The following is a 21,982-nucleotide window of genomic DNA, read 5'->3' on the forward strand; positions in this document are numbered from 1 at the left end:
GTTCTCATGTATGGATACATACAAAGAAATGATACATTTAGTATGTCTTTCTTGGTCATTCATTAAATGATATTTGAAACATTTGTGTTCCTCTGTATGTCTGCCTCACATTTTCCAATGGGTAGTGACAGATGGTGTATGTACAGTGTTTTCATAAGATACTTCATGGGCCTGGGAAAATTGGCTTATGGAAGGATCCTAAACATGATACAAACACTGAACTGGAACCAGGCCCTGGATGTTTTGATTTATTGTTAAGATATTTATGATTATAAAACCAATCTCATCAGATGAGCAGTCGGATAGTATAAATGGCAAGTCACCATCTGCCCACTTTTGTTATATAATGCTATACATCACATGTGGTCCCACTAGTAACAGAGAACAAGCACATAACTAATTTCTAATCTGTTGGTTTTTTAAATATATGTATGTGGGTTTAAAAATAATACATAATTAGTCATCTTTGACTCGCCTTTATGGGAAGGAAGTACATGGATTTTTTTCTATATTCTTACAAGAGCTTGTAATTTAAAGTGGGGTGTTAAGGAAGAAGTGAACCAATTGGCAGATATAAGCCTCTCTCTCTAGTGTCTCAACAACAAATGATAAGACTTTGTATTCACTTTCTACATGTCCCTGCCACCCTACGCAAATGCAAAGAAGGGAAATTACTTATTAATTCCCAAGTGATGAAATCGCAGTTGGTACTGTGTACTTTTAGGATTGGAAGAATGCAATAACCATCTTAAAAGTGAATACATCAGCAGCTTCATAGGCTAATAACTCCGCACAGCAGTATTCTCCATTGCATATGATTTTGAGTAAACAATATCCTGCTTAAATGATTTTCTATATTACTTGTGACACATAAGTTACAACCTTATTAGCTTTTTTATTTTGCATTTTTTATTTTTATGTTTTACATATTGTTACTGTAACTCAAGGTGTATTAGCCATGTGGCTAGTGGGCCACATTGGGAGAAAAGGTATGTTGCTTAAGGATAGTAGTAGCAACTCTTGCTTTTTCCAAAATTGTTGCCTTGACTCTGGATGTTTTTACCACTAGTGGTTTTTGCATATTAACTATTAGCAATTAGTTACTACAGTAACCTTTGAAATACATTTTAAGGTTAAATATATATATTCTTGTAAAAAGTTAGACATTCCTCCCGCCAGACCTACCATGGCATATTATATATGCAACACAGAGTGGTGTGTTATGATCGATTAGTAATGATTACTTTGTTGTGTTGTGATTCTGATTGTCGGCGACAGAGAGCCATTCTATTATGTGAAACTGTTCTCACAATTATTTGGGATATAAAACGGATCTAAAGGATGTGTAGTTTACTTCGAGCACATGGGGCTCACTATGGACTAAAATGTTACTTTCAACAAATCACATGATTATATTAATTCAAATTAATTTTCAAGAGTCCAAGATTTAGATTGGTGCCTCCATTTTCATTTTAGCTTTATTTTTCTCCAGCCTTCTCCTAATACGATGATGTGGAATAAAAATACTGGAAATTTCTGCTTTCAAAGAGCTAGACAAATCATAGTCCCTAAATTAACAAAGGTCCACACAACAATATAAAAAATTATTTGATAGTTTGGAAATTAAAAAAAAATATTGATATGTTACTCTAAGTTTATTTTGTGTTATTAAAGCTTCCTTTCTTCTACATACATGTGAAGTCTCTTTAAAAGAAAATGGGGGGAAAATGCTATCTTAAAATAATTCTATGAACAAAATGGAACGCAGCATTGCAATCATTTAGCCAATTTCCTTTGTTGCTATCACGTCTGGGCATTTAGAAAGGCTCATACACTTTTGGTTCAATATAAGTCTCCTACATGTGGTCGCTGGTTGTAGATTGTCTACATCAAAAAGATGGAGTATCATTGCTGCATTTTCCCCCACTGTGCACTCCACAATTGATATACTTAGATCTCAACTGAGCACAGACCCTTCTCAATCAACTATAGAAAAAAAAGATTAATAATGCTAACGGAGATTGGCGAGGATTTAGTCTAGTTATTGTGCCTTTCAAACAAGCTTACTATTTCGATTTGTCCATCATATCTGGATGCTCTATTTATATTTGAGCTGTAATTCTTTGAAATGTAAGACTGGTGATATTGTAAAAATCACTTATCATCAGTCACAATAAAGTACTGGGTTTTCCATTTCCATAGATAAACCTTACATCGGATATCTGGTTCCTGTAATCTTTTTTGTTCAGAGATGATAGTTCAATATTTTGATAGGTCAGTATTTGAGGTATCATCATCACAGAATGATACAGTAAGTAAGCTATTTCCTTCAACTAACTGTGATCAGGTATGAGAGCACAAAGAGATGTGATACAATTTGTCCCCAAATCAAAGCGTTCTTAATTATAATCCCAGGGGCATCCGCAGAGCGAAATCTTTCACAGTCATCTAATCCCTTTTCTGTATCAGTATTGGAGAGAAATCATTTTTTAACAAACAGAATTTAGGGTGCCTTAGAGCCAAATACAAATGAGTTATATGCTCATTGATTAAGGGAATAAGTACTTATTTCAAGTAATGTTGAATTTACAAAGAAGAGGATTATGGCATTATTATTAAATATTGCTGTGCACATTGCAAACTATAAATCTGGTCATACATTTGAAATGTTTTTACGTTGGTTCTATGTTGGAAGGGCTTGACAGACATGGCAAATATTATAACTGCAAAGATAATTAATAATACTGTATCTATAATAGACTGTCTCTGTATTGGATAACATGTCCATTCTGGAATATGCATATAACATATATATAAAATATAGTATCATATATAAACCACAATCATAATTGGTTTAATGCTGTATTTACTTGTCATGAAATAATAATAATAAGCTTTTTTCCTTAAAAACCCTTGGCAATAAAATTGTTTTTCAAATTTATTTGCTTATTTTTGTCTTAATTTCTTGCTGACTAAGAATCCTAGAGATGCATTTAATAAACTATTATGATGATGACTAACAACAAAATATAAAAAAAACAAAAGAAACAATATAATTATTTATTGATTTGTATAGCACCATCATATTCCAAAGAGCTGTGCAATGCCAATTTACTTGTTTACATTCATTTATTTATTATTGTTTACATTTCTTTATTTGTATTGATCCCCTATAGTCAAATATATTGTGCTGCAATAAAATGTCTGGGACTGTTCAGAAAGGTATGAGACCCTTATACTGGCAACACATCTTGGGAACTGTATCCATGTCCCTGGCAGAATATGAAAGATTGTGTTTGACACTAAATGCTTGAACACTTGTGTGTTTAGCACCTATACTGAAGTTGAAAAGCAGCTGGAGGTCACGTTACTGTCTCATATTTTAGATTTAATAAAATGATACACTATTGATTACAGGCTGGAAGAACATAGTCTGCATGTATTATAATTTTCCACAGACAATTTGTAAAGTTGCAATTCACAATCATGCTCTACTGTAGGTTTTGAATGGGTCATTCCATGTGTGATATCTTTACTTTGCTTTTAACCACAAGTTAAAGCCTTAAACATGTATAAACAACACCTATTTCCACAAATACCAAGTGTGTGTGCCAAACCTAGGAACATTGGTGCCATAGGGTAACCACTTATTCTAGCAACAACTACAGAAATAATCTCCAATTTCCAGGGATATTGTCTTGTTCTAGGAGTCTAAGCAGAATATTATATGTGTATTCTGTTTAGCAGGAATATGTCAAAAACTGGTATAATAACCCAAATCTAATAAATGTTTACATCATTATACATTTCATTTTATCATTAAAATGTGCTTGCTGTTTTTGACTATAAGTGAAAGTAATGTTTCAGCTTGTTTACAGATTATATGATGAAACATGGAGATATGGAGATGTCCAGAGATCTAAATGCTATGGAGTTGGTTATATTTTGTTTCATTGCTCTATTCTATACTTGACATGGAGGTTGTGATAAGTTTAGTCTCATATATTCTCTGGTTAGTGATCATAACACAAATTCCCACTATGGGTTCTAGCCTGACTTCAAGATGTCAACTGGAGTCCAGTTGTGGTTTCTATATTAGCTTCTTGTATTACCTTGACCATAGCCACTTTCATTATATCTGTAAAGTGAGTGGTTTCCTCACAATGGTAAAGCTCAGGGCAGAAATCTCATAGCACCTACATAAATCATAACATCTCAGTGTACTGTTCACCATAAACAACTTGAATACAAGACAATATCGATATTTGAACCAATGGAATAATTAAACGCCATAGCCATAGCCATAGCTGGCAAAACCTTCATTATCAATGGCCCTGGACAACATTTTCTGAACAACAATCCCAACAATCATGCCAAAGGAGTATTTTTTTTACCCTCTTTCTCTTTGTAGGGAAAAAACTTGCAATCCTGCAAACCAAATGAGTGCCTGTCAGATATTGTCAATTACCTTATATTATTAAGATGTTTAAAAAATGCATACCACATACGTGAAAAATGAATTATTCATAAGTGTTCTACAGTAATGATCACCTTACCTTAACCTGTGACTATGTGAAAAGAACCCTTGGAGCGTCACATAATAAGCTCCTGTACCACATGGTTATGGAGGGTTGGCTTTCCTGTAAACAGCAGGCACACCCACCTAATGATCATGTACAAGGTTCATAGGGTCTAACAGCTTTGCCACTTAATTAGTTTATGGTTGCCATACCATTAAGTGCTCATTACTATACACACCCTAATGAAATCTCTGCTATTAAGAGAAATTCTGTAAACAAAAAGATGTTAGCAAGGTCTTATATCCAATCTTTTGTCCCCTCTATACTAATATCTCACTCTTCTTCATTTTTACAAATATCGAGAACCAATTTCAAAAAAGCAATGTCCCTATCCGGCACACTATACCTGAATGTTCCCATGTATTAGACGAAGAAAACATTACCCTAATATTCACTGCTCTAAAGAGGTTACAACTGACCAATATAATAATTTATAAGCCATATAATAAGTTAAAAACCATATGCTTGATTCAATATCCCCATATAAAAATAAGAGAGATTGGCCTACAAGAGAGAGAATTTATATATAAAGATAGGGTTGCCTTAATGAAGCATCCTCTGATTCTATTACAGTTGTAAATGAGGTACCTCAGGGATAATTTCTGGGTCCATTTCTCGTGGAGAGGACATCACTGCAAGTGCCACCATTTTGGAGCTCCCTCCAGGTTATGTCCATAGAGATGTGGACGAAGATAAAATATTGTAGATTGAAGATGGAAGAGAGAAAAGAATATAGAAGATGAAGTAAATGCGGAAGAAGATGCGGAAGCAGAAGTGGTCGGCAGGAGCAGGAAGTGGTCGGCAGGTCAAAGCTAGGGAAACATTTAGTGAGTGTGAGAGAGTGAATGAAAATGAGAGTGTAAGAGGGTTAGAGTGTAAGTGAATGTGGCGCCATGAATTTCGCACGAAAATTCTGAGCTTTTTGTTTAATTTTTGTCCGATTCGTGGGGAGTCTTGCCTGCTTTTTGGGGCTTCATATTAATCCATGAATTTACCAAAATTCTGTAAATTTGCAATTCATACAAATCTGAATATACAAGTCTAACAGGTGTGATACTGTATATATATATATATATATATATATATATATATATATATATACACTCATTGGCCACTTTATTAGGTACACCTGTTCACCTGTTCAATTGCTTCTTAACACAAATAGCTAATCAGCCAATCACATGGTAGCAACTTAATGCATTTAGGCATGGTCAAAACAACTTGTTGGAGTCTTTCAGAAATTGCTGATCTAATGGGATTTTCACGCACAACCATCTTTAGGGTTTATAGAAAATGGTCCAAAAAAAGAGAAAATATCCAGTGAGCGGCAGTTGTGTGGAGGAAATGCCTTGTTGATGTCAGAGGTGAGAGGCGAATGGGCAGACTGGTTCGAGATGACAGAAAGACAACAGTAACTCAAATAACCTCTTGTTACAACCAAGGTATGCAGAATACAATCTACCAATGCACAACACATCAAACCTTGAAGCAGATGGGCTACAGCAGCAGAAGACCCCACCGGGTGCCAATCATGTCAGCTAAGAACAGATAACTGAGGCTACAATTCGCACAGGCTCACCAAAAATGGACAATGGAAGACTGGAAGAACGTTGCCTGGTCTGAGGAGTCTCGATTCCAGCTGAGACATTCAGATAGCAGGGTCAGACTTTGGCATAAACAACATGAAAACATGGATCCATCCTGCCTTGGATCAGCGGTTCAGGCTGCTGGTGGTGTAATAGTGTGGAGGACATTTTCTTGGCTGAATGCATGTATATATAGATATATATATATATATATATATATATATATATATATATATATATATATCCCTGTATGGGCACTAGCGTATCCAGAATTACAAGGAATTCATGCTGCATTTACACGCTAACTGGATTCTTTCGGTGCTTTTTGTGGATTCCTTATGCATTCTCTATCTGAATGTGTTTTGGACAAGACTGGATAGTGCACATTAAGCATGTTGTCTTCCAAATATCTTTTGTCTCTTTGTTTGCAACACTCAGAGATGTCCATTTTATACACAAGCCCAACATTATATGATTTGGGTGTAATTTTTTTCCTGTAAATTTAGTTCTGATTGAAGGGTGCATGTTATGTGTGAATGCATATAAAACTTGGGATTTTTGCTGTTTTTTTAATAAACATCTATGTTGCAATAATAAAATGAAAATAAAATTAAGCTTAATTAACATCTGTTAATTAATTTCTTAGGATTTTGCATACAGTTTCTTTTCCAGAAAGTCATTTAAATATTTATTTAAAAGAACTGGACATTTTCATATTGTCTATGTTATATTTAAAAAAACAAAAGAAATTTATAGTTCCTGCTGTGATGTTTAATTTCTGGAATACCTGGCTCTAGATCACTATTCTCCCAAATGACAAGAGAACAAATATATTTTATCCTGTGTGGACAAAACTGAAATAAGAGTCATTCCCTGAATAGAACTTTCTAGCTACAAAATTCAACAATTCTATTTTCAAATACATATATTGGTCCCAGAATATTTAAAATAGAAGTAATTTATGGAAGTCCTCTAACCACACTGAAATAATATATTCCGGCTGTACATTTTTATTATATATATATATATATATATATATATATATATATATATATATATATATATATATATATAGGGATATTCAATTATACTGGACATACACTGAATTAGCACAGCTAATACCCCAAGCTTATTTATCTCACAGCTTTTCTGCACATTCAAGTATACAGAAAGATGACATTTTCCCACAAGTGTTGTCACAGCCAATCACACAGCCCCCATCATTCGCACTACTTTCAAAAAACAGTTTATATATATATTTGATAGACACAGGATTTACCAAAACACAATATTATATTTTTTCCCAATTTGGTTTTGGAGAATAAATACACTCCTTTTTATAGCAAGAGATAATAACCCAAAACTGAAGGGTCAGAGCCTTAGAGGATGTTTTACTTTACTGAGAGGGTGGTAAATAAGTGGAAGAGCCTCCTAGTAGAAGTGATAGAATTTGAACATGCATGGGGCAAGCATTTGGCTACCCTGAATCTAATACAAGACCAAGAAGAAGAAGGTTTAACTCTTTAAAGCAAGACGAAATGGGAAACTAGATGGGATGAATAGTTCTTATATTCCAATTCTATGTTTCTATTTATGTTTCTTTTTTACAATATATATAACATATAATAAAAACCATGTTGATTGGGGAGTGGATTACATAAAGACCATAAAGTCAAACATGCCCTGTTATAAGTTGCTCTTAATAAATCTGGAGATCTAGTGTAAACAAAAGGAATGCATGTATGCAGGTAGGTGTATGTAATTAAATAGAATGAAATAAGTCATTTAACTAGAGTTTCATGTATTTTTACCTTTATAATACAATCTTGTTAAAATCTACTAAATAAATGATCATTTATAGCATTCTCCAATCCATATTGCACTTTTTATATACAATGATATATATATATAATAAACGTTGCTCAGTAGTGGCAAGAATTTCACATAGTTGAATCAGTAAAAGGCAACTATTGGCAATCCTGCAGCTGTGTCATGAGTATCAATGCCTAAAATCCTCAGCCAGCTGAGATGCTGATTTCTCATTGTGGGGGTTCCACTACCCCAACGTATAGCCTTGCCACAGAAAACTCAATGTCACTGGCTACAACTACTTTCTAAAACTGTTAAACATTTCATAGTATGGGGTAGGAGCAGTAGTTCCCATCAAGCCATCAAATGGTTAAATGGAACAAGAGAAACATATTGGAATCCATCAATAAAAGGCATGAACACAAAAGGGGAGTTCGAAATTCTGCCACAATGGAATTGTCAATGTCAGCATCACTGCAAGTGTAGTTGAAACAGAAATCAGACACAAAGGAATAATAACATTTCATTATTTCAACCGGTGCAAAGCCTGCATTATGGGAGAAGTCAAACAAACAGAACAATGATGGGTGCCAATACTTTTTCACTATGTTAATGCAAGCAAGAAATATTAGCACGGCTAATATCCCTAAAATTTTAATAAACAAACTATTGTAAACACATTAAAAAACATAAAAAAATGTAAATGACATAAACCATCCAATGTAGCTAATTCTGTTTTTGTAATGTTTTGGTGGATTTACTTTACATTTTGGTAAGTTTGGGAGATTGGTGTTTAGGGGGTGGTAGATAAATGGAACAGGCTCTCAGTGAGGGAACTTAAACATACATGGGATAGACATAGGGCTGTCTAGGACAAGATTGTGGGCTGATTGTCTGAGTCTTTATATGAGTGTCAAATGTTTTAATACCATACATTGTGACATTTGTTAAGTTAATTAAGTTACTGTTCAGTCTATAGAACAAGGAGGGGTGGATGCCAGAAGAAGGTCTAATCCCCTGCTATGATAATGACTAACACTATAGTTTTGCATACCTTAACCACTTGGTTGTTTCTTGACAGACATTTTTTTTCCTCCAAACAGCAATGTACTGTGGAGACAAACAAGATTTCATGTAACCTATGCAATGTCATCCAACTGAGTATTTATATATATATTTTTCACAATGCATTTTTAACGAAACTTCGATACAGCATCAAACTCATGTTTTTTTGTAAATTTATTCTATCCAAGTATCTAAAATGCTGATGTTGGTGAGTATTAAACAAGAATAGTTTGAAATTTAAATTTTATCTTTGTAATACATTATTGTGTAAATATTACTATTATCTACTTCCAATGGACAAGTGACTTATATATGTATCCATATATTAATCCAATACTTGTAATATTTTCTTTTTTTTTTCTTTTGGTCCTGTTTAATTAAATATGGGGAACAAATGGTGGGGAAAATTAGTCTTTTGTGGAGGATAGCTCAGGAACTTTTGAGGAAATGAGTGATGCCTCCATATTTTGAGACTTACTGTATATTATAACCGCTTCTAATGAAGCGCCTTTTTTGGTTAACATTTTCAGTATTTCCCCAAACCAAGGCAAACCTCCCCATGCTTGATGAGTAAGCCATCATTATCCAGCCATCTCTTGGCTGAGGTATTTGTGACATTGCCCTTGCTGCACAACCTGATACTTATAACAAAAGCAAATCTAGACAAAAAAAAAAAAGGAAGCAGTGTCTAATAGGATAATTCCTGCATTGACGTTTATTTCTATTTTCTACTTCCTATGCTTTTGTCAATGACATACTTTTTTTGAATCCTTTTTCCCTTCTGTTTTACAACCATGCTTTGTTACCTACAAAAAAAATGTCTGGAGTTCCTTGTCTACTAAAGAGGACATTAAGGCAAAGAAAAGTGGGGTTGCAATGCTGTCCACGCATGCAGAACATCCCAATCTGTTTTTGTGCATTGAGTTGGTGAGGGGGCAGCAGGGAACATGCAGCCAGTCTTATCTGGATAATAGGAGGTTGGACAGCTGGGAATGTTCAACAAAAGAGCCCCTCTTCTGTCAGCTCTGTTTACTTAATGTTGTATCTGACCCCTGTGTTAGGCTTGTTTATAATACATATGCTTATCAAACCAATTTAATTGGCTTTCTTTATAGCAGCATAGACTAAACACTTTTCTGCATGAGTTTTCAAACAGCTTAATTGACTTTTCTAATATTGGTTTTCCTTTCTTTTTTCTTCTTTTTAATGTGGACAAAACCCCAACTTTAACAGTGGGTTGTAGTGTGTTTGTAATGACTGCTGGAATGAATGGATTTCGTACTCCACCAACTTGTAACTACAAAGATAAACAGAGACTGAGGAATAACAAATACATGGATATATAATATGAAGTAACCATATTCATGATAACTACTATGCAGGGTTTTTTTTCCCCCTAGAAATAATGTTCTTTATGTTGATCCAAAAGAATCTAGATCTGGATCTAAACAAATCCAGACCAGAGATATTTCTCTTAAAAACAGGAATGGAGCTTCTAGTTGTGTGTGAGTGAGTGGAGTTCTCTGCTAGGGAACTTCCTATCTTTTTCTTTCTATCTTCTCACATCTCTTGCCATTACAATTATCACTATTCTTTATATGGAGCTTGTGGATTTTTCTTAATTCCTAAACTCTTACTTGATCTAAAACAATATAGACCACAAAGCAAGAGATCAGTGCATGCCCAGGAAATACTATTTAAAAGCACCTGTCTGAGGCATAATATTTGAGATTCCATTGCACTATACAGCTATATATTGCTTAGCCCACCACTACATCAAAATGCCGTAATTGTGGTGAGTCCTGTCTAACTTCACACACACACACACACACACACACACACACACACACACATATATATTATATATATATATATATATATATATATATATATATATATATATATATATATATATATATATATATATATATATATATATATATATATATATATATATATATATATATATATATATATATATATATATATATATATATATATATATATATATATATATATTGCTTACCAAGGTCTGAATAAGTGGGACTGCATTGCATTTTACCCACTGAGACATGCAAGTTAAAGCCCTCTCTGGACACCATTAATGTGGCACCTGTGTGGTGCTGAACATTTCATAGTATGGGGTAGGAGCAGTAGTTCCCATCAAGCCATCAAATGGTTAAATGGAACAAGAGAAACATATTGGAATCCATCAATAAAAGGCATGAACACAAAAGGGGAGTTCGAAATTCTGCCACAATGGAATTGTCAGACTACCCCAAATTTGGCGAGCATGGCCATAAAGTATGATGGAATCCTCAATATTTATGCCTTAGATAAACTCAGTATATGTTGGGTGTGGACTGATCTTTTGCTTTGGAGAAAACTTGGAATAGAGGCCAGCCTACCAAAATTCATCCAAGAGCGCATTGAAGGCTCATCCAGGAGGTCACAAAAAGAAACCAGACTAACATGTGAAAAGCGGCAGGCCTCACTTGCCTTAGTTAAGTTCAGTGTGCACAATTCCACAAAAATGACATGGGATAGTTGCAAGGTGAAAACGACTGCTGATCAAAAAGAACGCAAATGATTGTCTCTCATTTGCCAAAAAAACCTCTTGATAACCCCCAAGATGTTTGGGATAATATTCTGTGGACTGATGAGTCAAAAGTGCTCATGCACAGATATATAAATGTATGTGCTTTGTGTTTTAAATGGATTATAAAATGTTAACTGGACATGGTGGTGAGGGATTTAGTTAGAGATCCTTCTGAACTTAATGTAAGGAGTATCCATCAGCAATACATAATAGATATAAGAATAATAATATTTGCTCACATATGAAATAATTGAGGAATTGATAGTGAAGGCTATGTAGTTATCTGCACAATGGTTATAAATATTTTGCTAAACCTTAGCAGATCTCTGATTTTATTTGTTCTTCGGAATGCTTTCTGGCATAAAACCAAATCATAAACATGTAAGGAGTTTTTTCCAGTATATCAACAACATAAAAATCAGCAAATTATTGGAACTTAAAGACACGCATTGCCATAAAGATAACTGCTTTCATGTTTTTCCATCAGCACTTAAAAGCAGTGCCAAGTTAGTACCAGAAGCAGCTCACATTGTTCCCATTGGTAATCATTTGGTAATGGGTTTCTCAATCCTTCACAGAGCATGAAGGGAGTCATCTAGGGATTTCTTCTAGTTGAGGATTTATTCAGTCCATGCCCCCTGGAAGTAAATCTCTATACTGCTGATGACCACAAAACTTTAGTCTTACTGTAAATATTATTGTGAATAATATAGTATACCAGAAAACTTTGTGACCATTTTGTATCCCTTGCTCTACCATAAACTGACTGTGATCTAGCAAGGTGAAAGGATGTGCCATGTAGTGCAGTAGAACACATTTTTGCACATAATGGTGTTGTAGCCCTATAACAGCACCTTCAAGGTGTTCATTGTGACCTTGTAGAATGGAAGCATTGTATTGTGACCAAACACCCATTCAACACCATTTCCTGAGAAGTGGGACTGGGTCACAGCTGTTGCTGTATGACTGAGAAAAGCTGCAAGACCTAGGTGACAGAAGGGGTCTTTTTGTTTTCCACCCATTCCCACCAGCTCTTGGGGAGGTAATAAACATCCTCCATCCATTAATACCTGGAGAAAGAAATTGGATTTATAAATCTGCTTGGCTTACTCCTAAAATTCATATTCTCTAATTTCTCAGCCCATTACATACATATTTGCACATTTTTTTCCTGCAGACAGTTTGTGTGTCTGTGTAGGGCTTCATAATTCAGAGGATAAGGAGACAGTGCTTAGAAAATATGTTCATAGTACTTGGTGCTTCAAGTGCATATTGTAAGCAATAGTGTTTGCTTTCTATATGTGTATGTGGAAGGTTTAATGTTCTTACTGAAGTAGACTGAGTTCTACAGATTATCTTACTATACATTCAACTTGTCATTATCCATGGTGTGCTCTGTTATATCTTTTTAACCGGCTTGCACCAAATTTCAAAGCAATTAAATCATTCTCCTAAGGAAGGTGTCTCAACTTCCGGTCAAGCAATTAATTCTGTAAGCTTTGCAGCTGTAAGGAATAAAAGGAGTCTGGATTTCTTTCTTTTTTTGTCCAGGACTATTCTTTACTGGCTCTTTTTGTGATTGTAAGTTTTATGTTTTTGTTTTTTTGTTTTTTTTTACAGCCATGTAGCCTTAATCAAAAATAGATTATATGTTCTATATTCATTAGACGGAAAGAGCAAGCACCAGAATTGTAACATCTAACAATAATAATCTTAACAAATATTTATTAAAATGTAATTTTTTTAAAAAAGTAGAAAAATATTTCAACCAATGCTTTATTATGTTAAAATTATATTTTATGGTTCACATATTTCAGTATTTTTCCTTATATGAAGGAAAACTTTTATTCTTAAGCATGGAATGTAACACATATATAATTAATAAATATCTGTAATAAATATAAAAGTACATTATTTGTTACTATATACTGTATATTCTCCAGATTCCTGTCTAAATACACAATTTTAGATAGTTAATCTAGTTTCCTCGTTTTAGGTTTCATTAAGGTTGATCTATTTGAAAAGCCAGCGTTTTATAAATTTATTTTCATGTATACTTCCTTTTATATACTAACAGTTTAAGAAATTTTTTTTTCTGCATAATTTTACAAGAACCAAGTGAACTTGATGACGTCATTGTATACAAAAAAATGTATAGAATTTTTCAACAGTCATTAGCAAACAAGCATAGATTTCGTTTGGGCTGGATGACAGCTAAAATTAAATTCCTTGTTACAAATTTATTTTTTTACGAAAAAAAATGTTTATCTACCTTTTTCAGGCTTGTGCTATGCTGCCTGCCTATTTAAGATATGATGGCGGGACTGCCATTTGCTTGAAACGGAATAGACACCCTATAAAGAGAGAGAGGGTTACTTTGTAGTCTTACATAGAACATCTTTAATTCAGAAACGCATCTATACTCCAGGGAGCTCTGCCTTTGATCTCTTTGATTTTTTTTACACCAGATCTGTTATGGACTAAAATTCCTAGGTTTTCCATAGAAACATCTCCATTCCTTAGGGATATTGATGTTTTCTTCTTCCTAGGGGTTATGATATGGTAAATCAGATTCAGAAAAGCATGGACAATGCAAGCATTCATCCAATGTTTTTTTGTTTTTTTTTTGTAACCTTCCTTTTCTCCAATGAATAAAAATATTGTTTATTCTGCACTCCCAATGCCAGTCACTTCACCCTTTTCAGTGTTTAAACTTCTTGGCAGCAGCAGGTTGCGTTGCCATGGCAACATACTGTATAGATAGAAAGCTCTAAGGAGACTTGAAAAGTAAGGTTCTGCCTTGCTATGCTGCCACTTCCGATGGAGCCTGCATTCTCTTTAGGATACTCATCTTGTCACTAGAACAATGTATATCTTTGCCTGCCAATTTTTCTTTACCCCCTTTTTCCCTTTGATCTAGAAAAAAATCAAAAGAACAAAGTCAGGGGAGAAAAAGACTTTTGCACATAACAGCCTTTTATATTTTGTTAAATTAGCTGAATACGGTGAAAACTGATACAGTTTGATAATTAATGACCTTTTTTTTTTTTTTTTTACAATTTAACTTTGCTCTTATGACAAATGTTTTGTTCTGAAACTTTGTGGATTTGACTTGCAAATGTATGATAGTTTTTTTTTTCTTTTTGTCTGATAAAAATATGGGCTGAAAGCAGATGCATTTTCATTAATAATTGACATGTATGCTGTTCTGAAATTTAATTAGGAGTTTACCGTCTTGCTAATTTTGCATTTTTTTGTTATAACAATTAGGTCATTCTATAGAATAGTTATAGAGATATGCAATATTGCCTTAAAATGATCCAATATTGACTTTTTGCACATGTTTCTATACAAAATGAACCAAGCTAGTAGTAGTTTTGAACACAAACAGCAAATTAACCTTTTTCAGTTTGTGATCAATTCAATACGAAAATTAATGTGATATTAAATCATTATAAAATATAAAATCATTATAAAATATAAAATCCCGATTTTCCATATGCTGTAAATGTTGCATTTTGTGATGACATATATCACTAGAAATTATTACTTTGTAAAACTAGAAATCGAATAATTGATTTGTTACACATATTTAATCTCTGTTCTATCTGATTTGGAACCTGGATTGGTGTAGTGGCATTGGGTTTATTGGCAAGATTTTAAAAGATTATTTTTAATCTTAAAATAACAAAACCAATACTACATTAAACCAAAGTTCAACTTCAATTTAAAATCCGTGTCATATTAAACCACATTACAGAAATCTCACACTGGGGCACATATGTTGCCTCTGCATATAACAAGGAGACCCCATCTTAGACAAGTCATATGAAGCTGTCATTTTATTTATGGCATGTATCAGCCATGAGATAATATATAGAAAGCAATCTTCATTTTCTAGCAGTTATGCAATACACAAACTTTTTTAACATATAAAAATACCCCATTATAAATGGAAATGTTGTTTCCAATTACAGGAGAATTACAACTATGTTTTCATAATACCACTACACCCCTTCACTCACAAACACACACATACCCTTGCTATCTCTCTCTTTCTCTGAAATAAATATTAGATCACAATCCAGAGTTTGTTGTGTTGGTTGTGTTGTGATGCGCTTCCTTTTTATCATTTGTCCTTTTTTGTTTGTTCAGAATATTTGAAATGCATGTCACATATTTCCTATATCTTTTTTATATCATTATAGGGGAAAATCTATACAATCTTAAAAAAAATAAGCCAGACTGAACAGCTTGGTCCATCTTCTGTGCATGTCAGTACATTCTTTATTTTACTTGCATTGTAATCGGTTGTAAGTGAGTGCTGCAGTGCTTGTTTCCCCATTCAGATCTATTCATTGATATCACTTTGGGGTAGTAAAAGAAACACAGTTATGGAGGATAAGCCTGGATGGAACCCTGCCTCTCCTGGCCCACAGTGAGCCATGCTGTATCCATGGCAACCGTCACTACACTGTAGAGGAGGAGAATGAATTGGACAATCTGGTTACTTTAGCTGGGAATATCCAGATATATGTGCTCACACACATAGGCAAGGGTGGGGGGGATTACTATGTATTTTATGAAATGATTACACCTCCCCCCTAAGTATTTGCCAGCTAACTAGCACACTTGCACTAATATAACTAGTTTGAAATGTATTATGTTCCATAATGTGCTCAATCTTCATGTGATTTCTAGTACTGTGTGTTCTGGACTATAAAATATACCATTACACATTTTTAAAATAATCCAGTTGTAATCATACTAATTAAAATACGCTGTACTTCAGATTACATTAAAATAAGGCTGATGTGAGCAGAATACTAAACAGTAATGAAACACATTAGTATATATCTTTCACCCTTTCTCTCCCAGATTCAATTGTAGAAGATAAATTAATCTCTGATATTTGAGCATTGATACCCTGATATTTGTTACCAGCCTTCTCATACACCAATGTAGAAAATAAATGAGATAAAAAGAAGTGATAAAGGTAATGTCAGGTAATATCATCTAGCAATCCCTGTCCTATAACCACACACACACAATGCCCACACAAAAAAGGCAGAAAAAAACTCACACGTATTCACCATTTTAATGTGAGTCTCTAAAATGCACTTTATAAATATGCTATAACCATCAGACATTCGTGTACTACAGTAGTACATATCCAAAAGAGAGGTGCAAATACGCATGACAAGAAACATAAATTCTGAATGTAGACACGAACCATTTGGCCAATCTGGTTTGCCCATTCTCCTGATGTAAACTCAGACTTTAATCATCCCATGTTCTCTTAGATTTAGGATAGCGTTATGTTTGTCGAAAACATTTAAGTTTACCTTACTGTATTAGCCTCCGCCGCTTCTGCTGAGAGACTGTTCCATTCATCCACCACCCCCTCAACTTCCTTACATTACATTTAAACCTCCCGGTTTTAGACTATGACCTCTTATAACATCTAAATGAAGGCTACAAACTACAGAACAACATAACCAATATCTCATCTTTCTAGATGCTGTTGGTTTAAAAATAAAAAAATCCACCTCTTCGTTGTCTGATCTATATTAGCCCTAATACTGAACCAAAGAATATTAAAAAACAAACAAACCTCCATTTCACATACGAAAGAATAGACATATTCACACTATAGTTTTTAAAATTATTTGGGGGAGGTTGCCAGTTAAACAGAGGTATGATTAAATAGATTCTAAAGCATAGTTGAGCATCCACTTGTCAAAATCATGCCTGTTTTTTCAGTAAATTCCTGATATTCCAGATAGCTCATTAATTTGGATTTACCTGTATGAGACTCTGGTTTGAATAGTCTTTGACTGTAATAATGCTTATCTTGAAAAACTAATTTGCTTCATCACCTCTTCCACTTAAAACAAAGATGCCCTTAAGACAGCTAATCATTAGTAATACAGTGTCATATACTTCATCTCCACGCAGTGAATCCTTTGTGTGTAGTATTTTTGTCTTACAGCACTTTATTTTGACATACCTATTTGTAAATCACATGAAACAAATGCCAGCTTAAGCCCTATATGCAAATGAAGAACGTGTCAGTCTGCTAGATGGATGATAATGTGTTTATTTAATGAAAAATTGCAGGTCAAAATATTATAGCCTGGGAACATCATTTCATTTTTTCCCTAATGTTTTCTAGCTATTTACATTGTGAGTTTGGTTATTGTTATTGGGTATATACTTATATGACTTAGGGAGGATATTGGAACTTGCTGTAAGGAAGTATCTGTAGTATTTTGTCTTCTCATGTGATGTAATATTATCCTGCTTCATTCCTAGAACCCACTGCACACTGGGATATGTGCTTTGAATCTTACAAGAAGCAGCATCCTGTGCTGTGCAGTTTTAAAGAAAGGAAATGTACTCCCTGTGTAGACCATTTTCAAACATCCTAGCAAGCAGGGAGAGGTGAGAAGTGCATATCTGTGTTATTAATAAGCATGTGTGTTTCAAAATTAAATAGCTTGTTTTGTCTCTCTGTCTCAGACTCTGTATTGTAGAGGCTATACCACAGGAGTTCTTTCCCAAGACAAAAAGTATATAAAAAAAATCTAATTTATATAGTTCAAATAATCTACCTTAGTTCTTGGTCAATTTCGTACAATATTATAAATTCCAATGAAAATAAATCTATATTCCACATGGATATCACCTAATGACATCATAATGATAATTTATTTTTAACACTATTCTATTTAAATATATATATTAAACATTGTGTGTTAGAATTTTATAATCTTTATTGTTAGCTGCAAAATATTTCTGATGATCCAAAAAAAAAACACAGTCCTTATTTAGTCAGTATTTAAAAACAGATTACAGGGGAATAAATATTGGTGTTTAAATATATTGTTGATTTCTAATAAATAAAAATCCAGTGAAAAAACTCCTTTTAAGTTCTGTCCTATGAATCCAATATTCTTCCTATGGTTTGGCGGCATTACCAAATGCAGCAGAGATTGTTCGTTCAGACCTGGTACCATTTTTGACTACAAGGAAGCTGGGATTTGAATTTCTTAACAATCCTCCATATTTTTAAAAAAATCATGTTTTTTTCACTGTCACTCCTGGTATTCTCAAAATGTTCTGATAAATTTAAGTAAATCAATAAATCCACATGATAAGCACAAAAAAGATTTAAGGGACCCCATCTGTAATGTAAGTGATACATAGTATAATAGTATATAAACAAAGTAACACAATACTTACAAACATAAGACATAACAGGAAGACATAACAGTAATATTCTTTTAGCAGCAACATACAACTTGTAAGGGTGGGATACTTAGTCTAGTGAGGGTCCAAGCAGTTGCTTAATCTATTTATATGCCAACCCACCTATGTTTTTCCCCAACTTTCTGTTTAGGTCATGCTTTTATCAAATCCACATTCTCTATTTAATTTTCTGCAACAATCTTTACACTGAACAAACAGATTTTTTTTCTATAATCTATCGAAAATAAAATATAACACCACGAAATTATATTTTGGGGTTGGTTTTGATAGGAATTAGTGACTTTTATGACATGTGTGTGCAATATGCAATAACCAGATTAGCAGTATATGTGAAATGCATGTGTGTAATCCTCAGACCTATTCCCCCTAGCCCACATTGACCAATACATTCTTTTTTTTCTGTAATGATCTGTGATCTGGATATTGGTTAATGAAGCTATTATTTTTATCTGGTTCAGTAGATTAAAATAAAAAGATGGAGAGGTAATGCGATCATCCACACAGGCCCTAGCAGTGACGCTTTAGGGGCTCCTAGCTCCCTGATGCTAATTTAGACTTCTTAGACGAATGCCTAGCAGTCTGAGATGCTGACCTGGGTTGTGGGTGGCAATGAACATCTATCTATTGAATAGGCAGTGTCACAGGGTATCATGCTTCCTTGTCAGGGCCGATTGTGTTTTAGGCAAACATTTGAGCAAACATAATGGCAAAGGTCAAGTGCTGTTGAGTTCTAGTGTGCGTGTGTTAATTCACCTAGCAAACCAATGGGGCAAAAGTTACATTTTATGCTTCAATTAGAGGACAGGCCTCACTGATTACCATCAGGTACAGCTTAAGTGTCCATATTCCTTAACCAATTCTAGCATTATAGGGGAGGGGGTGTTCTTTGGAAATGATAACATCCACCTGGCACAGAATGGGTTCAATGTTCTAAATGCTGCCTTGCAGGTATCCATGCTTGGTTCCCTGTTACCCTAAAAAATAACAAGAAGGACATGTCTGCAGCATGTCCCTAAGGGACTAAGTGTGCTTGTCATCCAATAAAGAGGCCACATACACATTACCCTGCCAAGGGTTCAGTTTTGGGGGGGGGGCTGCGTCTTCTCTGCTAAAACCTGACAGTTTCCACTGGAATTACTGAACAGTTATAGTCTATGGCTTTCACATTAAACATCTTGCAAAGCCTCAAATGTAAAAAAAAAAGCATAAGGGACAGTAATTATAATAATCATTAATCATTGTGTTCAGCAGATTTCATTTTAGGGTTCTATATATATTTATATATATATATATATATATATATATATATAACTATTTTGTTGAAATTTGTATTGATTTTGTCAAGCACAAAAAGATACTGTTTTATTAATATTAGGTATACCTAACTTAGGCTGTCTGCATATTAATTTAATACAATACACAATTCCCTGTGTTAAACGTTTTTCTTTTGGATATATATATATATATATATATATATATATATATATATATATATATACATATATACACACACACAGTTTTAGCACACATATATATGTGTGTGTGTGTCATTGCTGCGTTTATATTTTCTTAAAACAAATTTATACTTACCAGCATGCTTTAAAAGGATCCAGTCGACCTTTTCCTTGAAGGAGTTTAAGTTAGACTCTCAAAGTGCAAGAAAAGTTGTATTTAAGCCTCAGAGTAATATATATCCGGAGTGTTGTGCTCATCCCCAGCTCCCAAGTCTCATAAACACCACCTGTGCAACTCTACCAGATGCAAACTTTTTCCCTTTAACTGCACAAAATTCGAAGCTGCCATTCAAAGTGCTGCACTGATCTTTGCTGTGGAGCCTTAAGGAGCATCTCCCATTTCACTTAACTTTTTTCTTAAAGATGAGAAAATCTCCAAGCTTACTTTCTGTAGACTTTTCTCGTTATTCATCTGTTTAGTCGCCTAAGCTGCACAAAAGAGAATCAGCTGCGTTATGAAAAATGGCCCTGGCCCAAAGAATGTCACAGTGGTCGACTTATTATTTTAGGCTTCTTAAAAAAAATCTCAGGGAAAGTTTGCTTTTGATGAATTCAATAAAAGACGGGCTACAACGGAAGAGATTTTAAGCTAAAAACATAAAGCATGGGGCAGAGCAGAACAGAGCCAGATGGCCAGAGGAACTTGCCTCTACAATAAGTCAGAACTACATCATTTCATCATTTAATTAATTATCTCCTACCTTGTAATAATATTTTATATATATATAGATACATTTCTTAAAATATATAACTTGTATATATCTATATAAATATAGATATATGCATATATAAATATATATATATATACATTTATATATATTTATATAGATATCATTTATATTTAGATGTACATTTTTATACAAATAAAAAACACATAACTTGAGTATTTATTAAATTAATTATATGCCAGCTTGTAATATATATATATCTTTATATCTATATATATATATATAGATATATATAGATATATAGATATATATATATATATATATGTGTGTGTGTGTGTGTTTGTATGCCTATATATATATAGATATATATAACATTTATTTACATTTCCAAAATGTCCGTTTATATAAAGCAACATTTATTAATACATGTATTTTTTTAAAATATTCTTCAGTAACCTCAATGCAAATTTTATCCACTTGCCAAGCGAATTTGGCAACTGAAACAAATCCAAATGAGGAAAAAAAAATCAGACACGTTAAGCGTGTTTTTCATTGAAGTTGAATTACACAAATTGATGATCTTAGCCAAGTTGTATGTGTATTTATTTATTGTTAGTTAAACAAAGGCATATTTCTACTTCCCCTTGCTCTCCCTTTTATAAGAAATGTCTTGGTCCTGTGTGTTTGTTAATTGTTAGAGACAATTACACAAAAAAACAACTACTTGAAACGTTCTGGCAAAATCAACACTCTTTGCTATAGAGGTCAAAAGGGTAGAAGGAACTGAGCCTCCTCTACAAAAGACCAAGACATCAATGTAGGCATTGGACAGGCCTCTTGTTTCCGTGTTAAACCATTTAGTACCCAATGCTGTGACCACAATGGCTTT

At 33.7% G+C, this 21,982-nt stretch overlaps 1 long non-coding RNA gene across 1 annotated transcript in view; it reads right to left on the reverse strand.

Annotated features, from left to right (window-relative positions):
- The window catches only part of LOC128484513 (uncharacterized), a 100,996-nt gene extending 80,166 nt beyond the window's left edge, over positions 1 to 20,830 (reverse strand). Inside the window, exons 1-2 of the long non-coding RNA XR_008351167.1 lie at positions 20,502 to 20,830; positions 9,030 to 9,085 (exon numbers count right to left, since the gene is read on the reverse strand). This is a non-coding gene — a long non-coding RNA (uncharacterized LOC128484513). The remainder of the gene's footprint in view (positions 1 to 9,029; positions 9,086 to 20,501) is intronic.
- Between the last annotated feature and the right edge of the window lie 1,152 nt (positions 20,831 to 21,982).

This window comes from Spea bombifrons, chromosome 3 (genome assembly GCF_027358695.1).
Source record: "Spea bombifrons isolate aSpeBom1 chromosome 3, aSpeBom1.2.pri, whole genome shotgun sequence".
In the NCBI taxonomy this organism is placed as follows: domain Eukaryota; kingdom Metazoa; phylum Chordata; class Amphibia; order Anura; family Pelobatidae; genus Spea; species Spea bombifrons.